The following is a 12,066-nucleotide window of genomic DNA, read 5'->3' as shown; positions in this document are numbered from 1 at the left end:
TCTAGGCAGAGAATGTGTCTAGGCATAGAAAGACAGTCACCAAATGTTAACAGTTATTGTTGATTGGTTGAATTTGGGATGTTTTTGTCCTTCCTTTTTATACTCTCTAATTTGTTTGAATTTTTAGTGAGCATGTTGTCATTTTAACAAAATAATAGTATTTTCAAGAATTGGAGGGACAATTATAGAGAAATGTAAGGACGGCAGAGTCATAATTGGCAAGTAAAAGAAACTTGAAAATTATTAACCTTAAGGTGAGCACCAAGGAGACCACTGCTGCTCTCCAAATAGACAACAGAGTGGGACGAGTGATACATAAGCCTGACCCAGTGTGGCAATTGCTGTGTCCTAGTTTAAACATATTCAAAGGGAAGTGACAACTGGTCTTGGAAACTCCTGGCTCCCTCTAGTGCATTGTGAACTGGTTTTTCTGTGAAGACAGAGCACTATACAAGAATAAAATCATGTGTATGAGAGGTAGAGATAATTACATATCATCACTCCTGGTTGTGCCAGTCAGCCTGGCATGTGGCACAACCAGTTCCTAGAAGCTGCTCATCATCTGAATCAGATTAGAATCTTCTTTCCTCCTAAATGAACAAAGACCCACTTCCAACCTTATGTTTGAAATGTGAAACATTCATTTGCGAGATACAAACCCTTCTCAGAAAGACTATGTACTGATGCATACTTGCCATGAGTAAATGCTGCCCCTTTCAGTATTTCTTAATTGAAGCTGTCTGGTGTACTGTAAGAGGAATCTGTCTCAAAAGCTATGCATTTTCAAAATGCCCCTTTGTTTGGTGTCTCAAAATTTTCACACCTTGGGGTAATGCACTATAGTCATATGTATGATAAATGAAAGGCATGCTTTTCTTGTGTCAAGTGGGAGAAGGATGATTATGAAAGGGAAAAGCAGATTAATTTTAGAAGACAGTATAAGTAAGGAAGCTGTGGGTCTGGAAAATAATTCACTTAAAATTATCCATACCCTACACCTCCTACAAATTCCTAAGTAAACCCAGGTGTATGGATACCCCAGTTTGAAGACCGTTGCTTTAGTCTGCCTCCATTCATTCATAGATACAGAAACTAAAGCCCAGGGCAGTGGCCCATCCAAGACTAGAACCTGTCTTCCAACTTGCAGATTAATGGGTTTCAACTCTACCAAACTGCCTTTTATTGTGTCCTTGAATAAATCTTTTCACTTCTTTGAGGATTTTTTCATCTACAAAATGAGAAGGGTGGAGTAGATCATCTTCATGCTGGATACCTTACCTTTATTTCTCCAGATGTACTCTCCAGTCTTCTCCACCCTGCTCTGGGCACTAGAAGTAGATATGTTTAAACTGTATCAATGGGCTCCCTCCCCCTGTGGCTTCTGATTGGGTTCAGTCAATGGGAGGCCCTGGCAAGAGCTCAGAAGGCAGAAAGGAAGTAAAATTAGACGATTTATTTACCTGCTCCAGCTGCTTGGTTGCTGTGGGTTGCTTGCGTCCTGCCCCTGAAAGCCATGAATACTGTCCAGTATTCTTTTCATTCAGCTAATCTGAGTTCCAGTAACTTCTCCCTCCCCTCTGTGGTTCAGGCATAGGAGTGACAACACTTTCCCAGAAAATTCCATCCCGCTGGATCCACCCTGAATCCTCCACCACCTACTGCCCCACCATTTCCCTGTTGGGATTGAATCTTGTCTCTAGGAAGGGAAAGGGCCAGGGGCAACTCAACATTCTCAATTTCCTTCCTTAATCCCATTAAAGTATTCTGAAAGGAAAAGTAAATGATGTCACTCTAAACATATTTTTAAAATCTCAGCCCAGTTAAAAATCAAAATAAGTAAAATAAACAAAAAAAGTTTAAGTGAAAAAGGCTTTTTTATGTTTTTAATTTTTAATTTTGAAAAATTTTAGAAGTAAAGTTGCAGAGCAATACAGAGATCTCATATACCTGTTGTCCAGCTTCCTCTAATATTAACATCCTCCCTAACCACCATACAATGATCAAAACCAGGAAGTTAGTACTGAGATAATTCTATTAACTAATCTGCAGACCTTATCCAAATGTTACAGTTGTCCCCTAATGTCCTAACTGGTCTAAGGTCCAACTGTCCTGTCTCCTTAGTCTTCTCCAATCTGTGACAGTTTCTCAATCTGTCTTTCACTACCTTGACACTTTTGAAGAGTACTAATCAATTATTTTGTAGAAAGTCTCTCAATGTACACTTGTCTGATGTTTCCTTATGATGAGATTGAGGTTATGCATTTTGGGCAAGACTATCACAGAAGTAATGTTGTGCCCTTCTCGGTGCATCATGTTAAGAATCCCTGACGTCAATATGGCATTACTGGTGAAGTTAACTTTGGTCACTTGATTCTGTGGTAGTTGACAGGTTTCATCTGTATAAGGCTACTGCTTTTCCCTTTGTAACTAAAAGTATCTTATGGGGAGATACTTTGAGATCGTGCAAATGCCCTGTTTCTTAACACAACTTCTCTCAGTACTATTAGTGTATATTGATTCCTGTCTTTGCTAATGGTGACTTTCCATTTCCATCCTGCCTTCTATATTTATTTATTTATTTTTATTTTTATTTTATTTTATTTTATTTTTTTGAGACAGAGTCTCGCTCTGTCGCCCAGGCTGGAGTGCAGCGGGCGATCTCAGCTCACTGCAAGCTCCACCTCCTGGTTCATGCCTTTCTCCTGCCTCAGCCTCCCGAGTAGCTGGGACTACAGGCACCCGCCACCACGCCCAGCTAATTTTTTGTATTTTTTAGTAGAGACAGGGTTTCACCATGTTAGCCAGGATGATCTATTCCTTCTATATTTATTAAAGAAGAGCTGGCCCTTCGCTTCATTAATTTATTTACTTATTCATTTACTTGTTTATATCAGTATGGACTCAGGAACATTTATTGTATTTTATGGGTTATAATCCATTACTATGATTATCCATTTTTTAGCACACCTTGTCCCAAATTTCACTGGGACCTCCTTCGATATGGCTCCTGTGTCATTTTGACATACTCCATCATTTTTTAGTACTTCCTTAGTTTCTGGCACCACAAAACGTTCAGGCTCATCTTATATATTTCCTGGAATTGATTATTTCTCTAAAGAACACTTTACTTATTTGCTCAATCCTAATATATACATAAAGTAGTCTCAGAGTTGCTAACCCATGCCTCTGTCTGTGGAAACAAATTTACCAACTAGAGTATATATTTTTATACAGTTCTTTATGTCTTTAGCTTTATATTGTACAGTCAAAATACTGTTTTCCAAACTTAGTTGGTTCTTCCCCAACTCTTTAAGTATGGTTATGATATTCATTTGTAGTACAGTTAGATCCACTTGTTACCCTTTGCATTCTAATTGGGCTCCTCCCATATCCTGTAGATTTTAATTATTTGGACAGGGTAGGGGGCACTTTGTGGTTCATTCCCTGGTTCTAAGAGTCAGAGATATACAAGAAGTTTATCTAGTCCATGTCACCCCACAACCACTACCCCATTCCACTTCTTCTTTCCATCTCATTCTCAAACTCTGAATAACCAAATCTCACTGCACCTATTTTTGTAAAAAGTTATTTTCCATAAGTGAGCAGATACATGCATATTTTATCTCCCCTTTTATTCTTCCATGAAAGGTAGTACACTATCGATATTCTCTCTCTCCTTTGAGGTTCAGTTTGCATAAGATAAAATTAACCATTTTGAAGTGTACAGTTCAGGCTGGGCATGGTGGCTCATATCTATAATCCCAGCACTTTGGGAAGCCAAGGCAGGCGAATCACTTGAGGCCAGGAGTTTGAGACCAGCCTGGACAACATGGTGAAACCCTGTCTTTACTAAAAATACAAAAAATTAGCCAGCCATAGTGGCACGCACCTGTAGTTCCAGCTACTTGGAAGGCTGAGACACAAGAATCGCTTAAAACCAGGAGGCAGAGGTTGCAGTGAAACAAGATTGCACTACTGCACTCCAGCCTGGGTAACAGAGGGAGACTCTGTCTCAAAAAAATAAATAAATAAAATAATAAAGTGTATAATTTGGTAGCATTTAGCACATTCACAATGTTCTCTAACCACCATGTCTCTCTAGTTCCACAAAATTTTCTCAAAAATGTCTCAAAAGAATCCCCCATATTCATCAAGTAGTTACTCCTCATTTCTCCCTACCTATAGCCCAGGTGATGACTAGTCTGTTTTCTGTCTCTATGGATTCACCTATCTGGGTAATTTCATATAGATGGAATCATAATAATATGTGACCTTTTTATATTTGGTTTCTTTTATTTAACATAATATTTCCAAGGTTCATTCACATTATAGCATGTGTAAGTACTTCATTCCTTTTTATGGCTGAATAATATTCCATTGAATGGATATACTACATTTTGTTTATCTTTCTATCAGCTGATGGACATTTGGGCTGTTTCCACCTTTTGGCTATTGTGAATAGTGCTGTTATGAACATTATATATGCATCTTTGAATATCTGTCTTCAATATTTTGGGGCATATACCTAGGAGTAGAATTGCTGGGGTCATAGGATAATTCTATGTAACTTTCTGAGGAGCCACCAAACCATTTTCCACAGTAGCTGTACCATTTTACAATTTTACCAGCAATGTACAGGATTCCAGTTTCTCCACATTCTCACTAAGACTTGTTATTTTCTATTTCGTCTGTTTGTTTATAGCCATCCTAGTGGGTGGATGTGGTATCGCATTGTCATTTTGATTTGCATTTACCTAATGATTAATAATGTTGAGCATCTTTTCACATGTTTATTGACATAGGTTTTATTTTATACTTTTTCCACCCATCAGTATACCCTGGAAATCACTCCATATCAATTCATAAACATCTTTCTTGTTCCCTTTTGCAGCTGCACAGTACTACACATCATGGATGTGCTACAGTTTATTCAACCACTCTCCTGTGTAGGGGCATTTAGATTTTTTCCAGCATTTTTCAGTTACAAACAATGCTGCAGTTAATAACTTGGTGCAAATGCATTTTTTTATTATTGGAAGTGTGCGTTAGGTGGATTCCTGGAAACCGAATTGCTGGGTCAAAAGGTAAATTCATATGTAATTTTGTTAGTTATTAATGAAGTTAGCAAGGAACAATCCTGGCTGTCTTACTCTAACGACAAATGTAAAAACAAACTCTTTCTACAAGGGCTTGGAGAAGGGAAGCCCAAGAGATACAACCACCTGGTTTTTCACTTTGAGGAAATGGAAACGTGGATACAACTTACCTTTTACTTTCGTCTTCTTATAACAAGATGATGCTATGCTAAGGAAAGTAGCCCTGTCAGCACGCAAGCAGATCTTATGTTCCTAAAGGCAGGATTAGATGGTCTGATAGAATGCCATGAGCTCTAGTAGAAGCTGAGTCCTATGAGTATCCTTTACACAACTCATTTTTATGTTTTTAATTTAATCTAATTATGTACCTGTGAGAAAAAACAGGATGAGCAAGAACACAAGTCATCTCCAAACTACTAGGTATGGGAAGAGGAAGTATACTCAATTCTCAATTTACTTCCATTTTTCTCTCACAGAAATATTAAAACATATCAGAATGTACTCTGAGATACCACCTTAACAGTGGATCTGAACATCCGTAGCTCTTATATACTATTACTCTGCTGTTGGAAAGTAGTCAGTCAAATTCCACTAAAGGACCTTTATAATTTAATCATCACCAAAACCCTCCTATCCTAAAAGGGCATTCAAGGTCAAGAACCCTGATGCATCTTATGAGCCACAAGAATGATATTGCCACCACCTAGACCATCATCAAAGAACATTTACTGTGTCCATCCTTTCATTATTATTGCTTACTGCTATCTTAAGGAGTGTTCAATGCATTTATCACTCACCATGTGAGTGCCCAGTCCAATGCCTATAACGTAATGATATTATGGAGTAGTCAACAGGAGGTAGAAGGAATCAATTTATTTCTGCCTCTATCCATTCAAATATTATATTGCTATTTAACGTGCAGTAGTCTAGTCTAAATCTCCTTGAGGTCAGTAAAAAAAAAAAGAAAAGAAAAGAGATGAGAGACCGTGTTTCAGATGGATTGGCTACAAGAGGCCACTCACATCCCCACTCTAAGTTTCTGATTTAAGTAGCTAAGGATACAGAAACTCAGAAGAGAGGTAACCACACAGAATGCAGATGAAGCATTCCACGGTGCAGACAGAATGCAAAGTTGATACTCAGAGGTCCCTGAATAACGCCTGTCTTTAGCTTTCCAGAATGCCGTAAAACCCACACCTCCAGAGGAAAAATGCTGAGATTAAAAAAAATTACTCAATAAATATCACTTGTATTGCCGGGTGTGGTGGCTCACAGTTGTAATCCTAGTACTTTGGGAGGCCAAAGCGGGCAGATCATCTGAGGTCAGGAGTTTGACACCAGCCGGGCCAACATGGTGAAACCCCCATCTCCACTAAAAATACAAAAATTAGCCAGGTGTGGTTGTGGGTGACTATAATGCCAGCTACTTGGGAGGCTGAGGTAGGAGAAGCGCTTGAACCTGGGAGGCGGAGGTTGCAGTGAGCAGAATTCGCGTCATTGCACTCCAGCCTGGGCGACAAGAAAGAAACTCCATCTCAAAAAAATAAATAAATAAATAAACCCACCATTTATACTAAAAAGATGGGCTAAACATCTGGATAAAAAATACATCCTCATTTATTCATTTCATAAACATTTATTAAGTGCCTACTAATAGCAGATACTTTGCTGGGCATTGGATATAAAGTAATTAACAAAATACTCATGGAACTGGTCCTCATGACATTGGCATTCTCATATGAGAAATAGTGGAAACCCTTCTAGGCTGTTTTTAAATTTTCATTCAATAAATATTTCTTGAAGTAGCCACTATTCAAGGCACTTTGCTTTCATCAGTGAACAACAGACAGCTCCCTGCCCTTGTGGAACTCCCATTCTAGTAGGGAGAAAAAGACAATAAACACAACAAATGTGTCAATTACAAGGTATATACAAAGGAGAATGGTGTGGAGAAAGAGCACAAGTGAAGCCGGGTAAGGGCATCAGGAGTGCTGTGAGGAGGGAGGTGTGCAGGGCACTACAAAGTTTTAGGTAGAGTCATCAGCTCATTGAGAAGATACCTGAGCAAAAGCTTGAAAGAGGTGAAGGAGACAGTGCCTCAGATACCTGGAGGAAGAACATTCCAGGCAGGTAGAGGCTACTGAGGCTGGGGACATGCCTATGTGTTTGAGGAAACAAAGGAGACAAATGCAGCTAGAGATGAGTCCACAGGTGAAAGTAATAGGAAATGAGACCAAGGAGGAAATGAGAGCAGGTCATGGAAGACCTTAGCTGCCATTGAAGGACGTAGGCTTTTATTCTGAGAAGAGCAGGGAGTGAATGAGGGGTTTTGAGCAGAGGAGTGACATGGCTTGTCACTCCTCTGTGACAAGAGGAGAGACATGGCTTGACTTGGCTTGTCTTTTAATAAGATTTTTCTGCCTTTGTGTTACAACAGACTGCAGGGAGCAAGTGCAGACACCGGGAGACCTGTGGGAAGCTGCTGGAGTGACCCCGGAAAACCACGATGCGGGTTCTGAAGAGGCAGGGGCAGTGGAGATAGCTCCCTATCTCTGCGATAGTGAGATGACAGATTCTGAGTATATGTTCAAGGTGGAACCAATACAATTTGCTGAAAGATTGGATTGCAGTGTGAGAGAAAGAGAGGAGCTGAAGATGACTTCAAGGTTCTAGACCTTTTGGAAGGAAGGAATGTTCATCAACAGAGATGGGAAAGGTTACACATGGAGCACATTTGTGGGAAAAGGCCAGGAGTTCCATTTTGGGCATGTTGGGTTTGAGATGTTTATGGAAATATTAAGGTAAGTCTGGAGTTGGGTGGAAGATCTGAGCTGGAGGTATGAATTTGGAAGTGCCATCAAGTCTGATTTTTATTTCATTTATTTAATATGATTACATATTAAAATATAGATGTTACTTTTTAAAATATAAAATTATATGGAGGAAAAACTGAAGTTTTTTTCTTCCCCCCTTACTCCAAACCTACTACTCTCCCCAGCAGTAACCACTATTAAGGAGCTGTTATATGTTAAAGGACTGAAAAGATGTCTGAAGAATGCTCAATATACCATATTAGAAAACCAGAACCAGCCGGGCGTGGTGGCTCACGCCTGTAATCCCAGCACTCTGGGAGGCCGAGGCAGGCGCATCACGAGGTCAGGAGATCGAGACCATCCTGGCTAACACAGTGAAACCCCGTCTCTACTAAACATACAAAAAATTAGCCGGGCGTGGTGGCGGGCGCCTGTGGTCCCAGCTGCTTGGGAGGCTGAGGCAAGAGAATGGCGTGAACCTGGGAGGCGGAGCTTGCAGTGAGCCGAGATTGCACCACTGCACTCCAGGCTGGGCAACAGACGGAGACTCTGTCTCAAAAAAAAAAAAGAAAGAAAAGAAAACCAGAACCAACATGGGTTTTTCATTTCCACGTGCATTTTACTACACGAGAAAAGGTATTTTAGAATTGCCCACATATTTATGAATAGCATTTTTCTATTTACCTATATGTTGCCTTTACCCATACAGTAACATAATTTCCACTACCTTCTACAATCACAGTGGTAAAGTAACAGAATTTCACAGCTGTTTGGAATAAACAATATTCTTGGATTTGTGTGCCTTTTCTTGTAAAATTAAGCTGATTTTTAATTGATTCTATGTGAAATTTTTTTCTTTAGCAATCTGGAATGTATTTGAGATGAATAATACCATTCATTTTTAAAAAGTCATCAATTATAGAGTACAGGATACACATTCAGCACCATAATCATAATACTCTAGACTCTAAGCTTTCATCTCTAAAATAGAACAAAGTTTCCATACCTTCCATTAGAAAAAGATAACCTTCAAAATTTGAACTAGTGCATTTCTGTTTTGTTGAGTTAGCAATTACTCTATGCTAGGAAAGTAATGATGACTCCTCAAATATCCAGTCTCTTATGAGCTTAGAGCTTCAGCTGTAATAAAACTCAACAGTCTTTCTAGTCTGAGGAGTTCACTCTATCTCCCCTGAAATCAAAGATAATAAATTAATTGAAGAGGTTTTCCATCTTCTTTGGTTTGATTTTTGGCACAGTTCTATGTCCAATGACATACACAGAAACCTCTGCACACCTGGAGTGCCACATGATTTACCCCAAACAGTGTTTGTTATGCAGCTGTTGGATCCATTGTTGCAAGCAGTAAATAGGAAAAAAAGAAAAAAAACAAGAAAGAGTAGGACATGAGTTCTCAAGAAGATCACCATCCAACTGGGCAAGTAAAAATTTACCTGTAGGAAAACATGATCACTATAATTGGTTCTGAAACTAACCAAACCAGTGTATTCTGCTGTGGAAAAAAAAATGAGGACTGTTCTCTACGTTTTACTCTGAATTTTTCTTGAACTTTTAGCACTGTTTGCTATCTTTTTTCTAGAGAAATCCAGCACATAGCAACATAAGTTCCAGAAAGAAGTATTAACAGGAAAACTGACCACTAACCACAGGCTAATCATTCTTTTTTCTTTTTTTTTTTTTTTTTGACGGAGTCTTGATGTGTCACCCAGGCTGGAGTGCAGTGGCACGATCTCAGCTCACTGCACCCTCCGCCTCCTGGATTCAAGCAATTCTCCTGCCTCAGCCTCCTCAGTAGCTGGGACTACAGGCATGTGCCACCATGCCTGGCTAATTTTTTTGTATTTTTAGTAGAGACGGGGTTTCACCACATTGACCAGGCTGGTATCGATCACCTGACCTTGTGATCTGCCTGCCTCAGCCTCCCCAAGTGCTGGGATTACAGGCGTGAGCCACTGTGCCTGGGCCAGACTAATCATACTTAATTCAGCAACTTTATTTTTTATGGGCACATTGGCTCCCACTTGAAACTTGAGTTTGCATCCATTTTTGCTGGTAGAATGTTTTTATTTGCAGGATAAAATAAAACACATCAAAAGTTCATGGCATGTCATCAAGAACAGCATACCTGAACAAATTTGAGAATCATGTTCCATAATGTTTGTTCTTCATGAGCAAACAGACTCAAAGGACAAAGGAAGTGTCATATGATACTTCTCTTTCCTCCTCCTCCTCCTCTTGCCTCCTCCTTTTCCTCCTCCTCCTTCTCCTCCTCCTCTCGCCTACCCCTGCTCTTCTTCCCCTCCCTGCAGTGGTAGCTATCCCCTGGGCTCTCTCCCACCATCCTTCCTCTGCATTCCACCCACCCACCCACCCACCATCCCAATTTATCCCAGAACAACCAAAATAACCTTCAAATTGATTCCCCTTCTATAGTCCCTACCCACTCCAATTCATCACACACTCTTCCCAGAGACTCACATTTCTGCAGCTCGGATTTTTTCGAACCCTTTCCCCATCAAAAACATTGATTGATTGCCCACTTAGTAATGTCCCAAAGTCTTAGGTTCAGAATCAAATCCTCCAAAATACAACATCTGGTCTTTGGTTAATATTTGAATACATGTGTTATCTACACACAATTTATGTTCAACTAATCACTCAGAAGAAATTTGACAAGAGACTTCTCATGTCAGTGGAGACATGTCAAATCAGTTTAAAATGAATGTGGGGCTTTCTAAATAGCTGTTTCTCAAGTAGAAGGTGGTATTGGCTACGTAAACTTGTTGTTGTTACTGTTTCCTGTTTCCTTAAGGAACAAAGAGATTTATTTTGACATCTATAGGTGAATATCAGGATTCCAAGTGGAAATGATTCCTTGTTCTTTTCTATGAATTGCCCTGTCATTGGAGGTTTACTGGAATCAAAGACAAATGGGCTACTCTGGACTGTTGAAAATCAGAGTGGTCAAAATCACATTACTTGATGTTTACTGTCAAGGGAAAATATGGCTGGTATAGTTATTTCATAGAGCCCTGAAATTGCCTAAGGGTCTATCATATTGTTTGCTACTAATTATAGGGTTAAAATATTTTCCACAAAAGTCTAGCAAGATTAACTTTATGCCAAATGATACCACCCCTCTAGTGTGGCAGGACAGAGTGCCACTGTCTTCTTTATATGTTGTTTTCCTTTTTATTTTTTAATAATCATATTTTACTTTTAGAATCTGGAAAAAAATTTCTAAAGAAACTTTAAAGTTCTATTTAAAAAGTGATATGAGCCTTCAACTTTGCAATCCGGTGTTTGTTGGATATTTTAAAATAAGCTTTAGTGGCTTGTCTCCTCTAAGCAGGGCTATTTCGACAAGGCCTCTTTCAGTACCTGTTAGAAATCACCACCAGATTCAGAGCTCAAAAATGGGAGTTTGTTCATTCAATCTGATCATTATTGACTAATTTGCATTTAGAGTGCTGTCTCCAACCATTAATTAGTCATTCCTCAAAACAACCCAATGGGAGAGAGGAACATAATTATCCCTGTTTAGAAATGAAACCAACCAACAGTGCGTACAGTGCCCCACAGAGGCAGATCCCCTAGCTATGCAGTCATGGCTGCTGGGAATATGCCAGCTGTCAGGGCCACCACACAACCAATAGGAGATGCAAGAGTGAGAATTTTACAAAATACCTCCGATGTTCCTATTTCATAAGCATTTGGGTTTAGATTTGCTGAGATTCGTCTTGCAAACCTTTATAAACATAACATCAGATCTATCAGACCACTTTTCATGGCAACACAACATAAGATGTGCAACATTGTATATATGCTTTTTAAATGTTCACAAATTCCCTCAAATAACCAACAGAATTATAATAGTGAAGGTAAGGAATAATCAAACAGCAAATACATACTAAATATTCATTATTCACAGGGCTCCATACTGGAATTATGAACAGGGATGGGGGCAAGAAATTAAAAAGATACCTACAGCCCTGGCTTTGCTCTAATCTAAGGTACCTAGAATTTGATAAAGAATCCAGCAAAATGCATATAAAACTTAATGTTTTAGAAAAATTTAATTATATGTAATCTTAATTTTAGAATAAGCATTTTTTTCTATATCTTTCTCCACAAAA

The 12,066-nt window shown here is 39.2% G+C and overlaps 1 protein-coding gene across 1 annotated transcript in view; it reads left to right on the top strand.

The window, feature by feature from the left end:
* The first annotated feature begins 4,891 nt into the window (after positions 1-4,891).
* The window catches only part of BEST3 (bestrophin 3), a 54,931-nt gene continuing 47,756 nt past the window's right edge, over positions 4,892-12,066 (top strand). The window contains exons 1-2 of the mRNA XM_008960774.4: positions 4,892-5,084; positions 7,534-7,897. The gene's annotated coding sequence lies outside the window, so the exon portion shown is untranslated. The remainder of the gene's footprint in view (positions 5,085-7,533; positions 7,898-12,066) is intronic.

The sequence above is a fragment of the Pan paniscus genome, chromosome 10 (genome assembly GCF_029289425.2).
Source record: "Pan paniscus chromosome 10, NHGRI_mPanPan1-v2.0_pri, whole genome shotgun sequence".
Taxonomy (NCBI): domain Eukaryota; kingdom Metazoa; phylum Chordata; class Mammalia; order Primates; family Hominidae; genus Pan; species Pan paniscus.
Note: the sequence above shows the minus strand (reverse complement) of the source record. Positions and strands in the feature narration are given on the sequence as shown.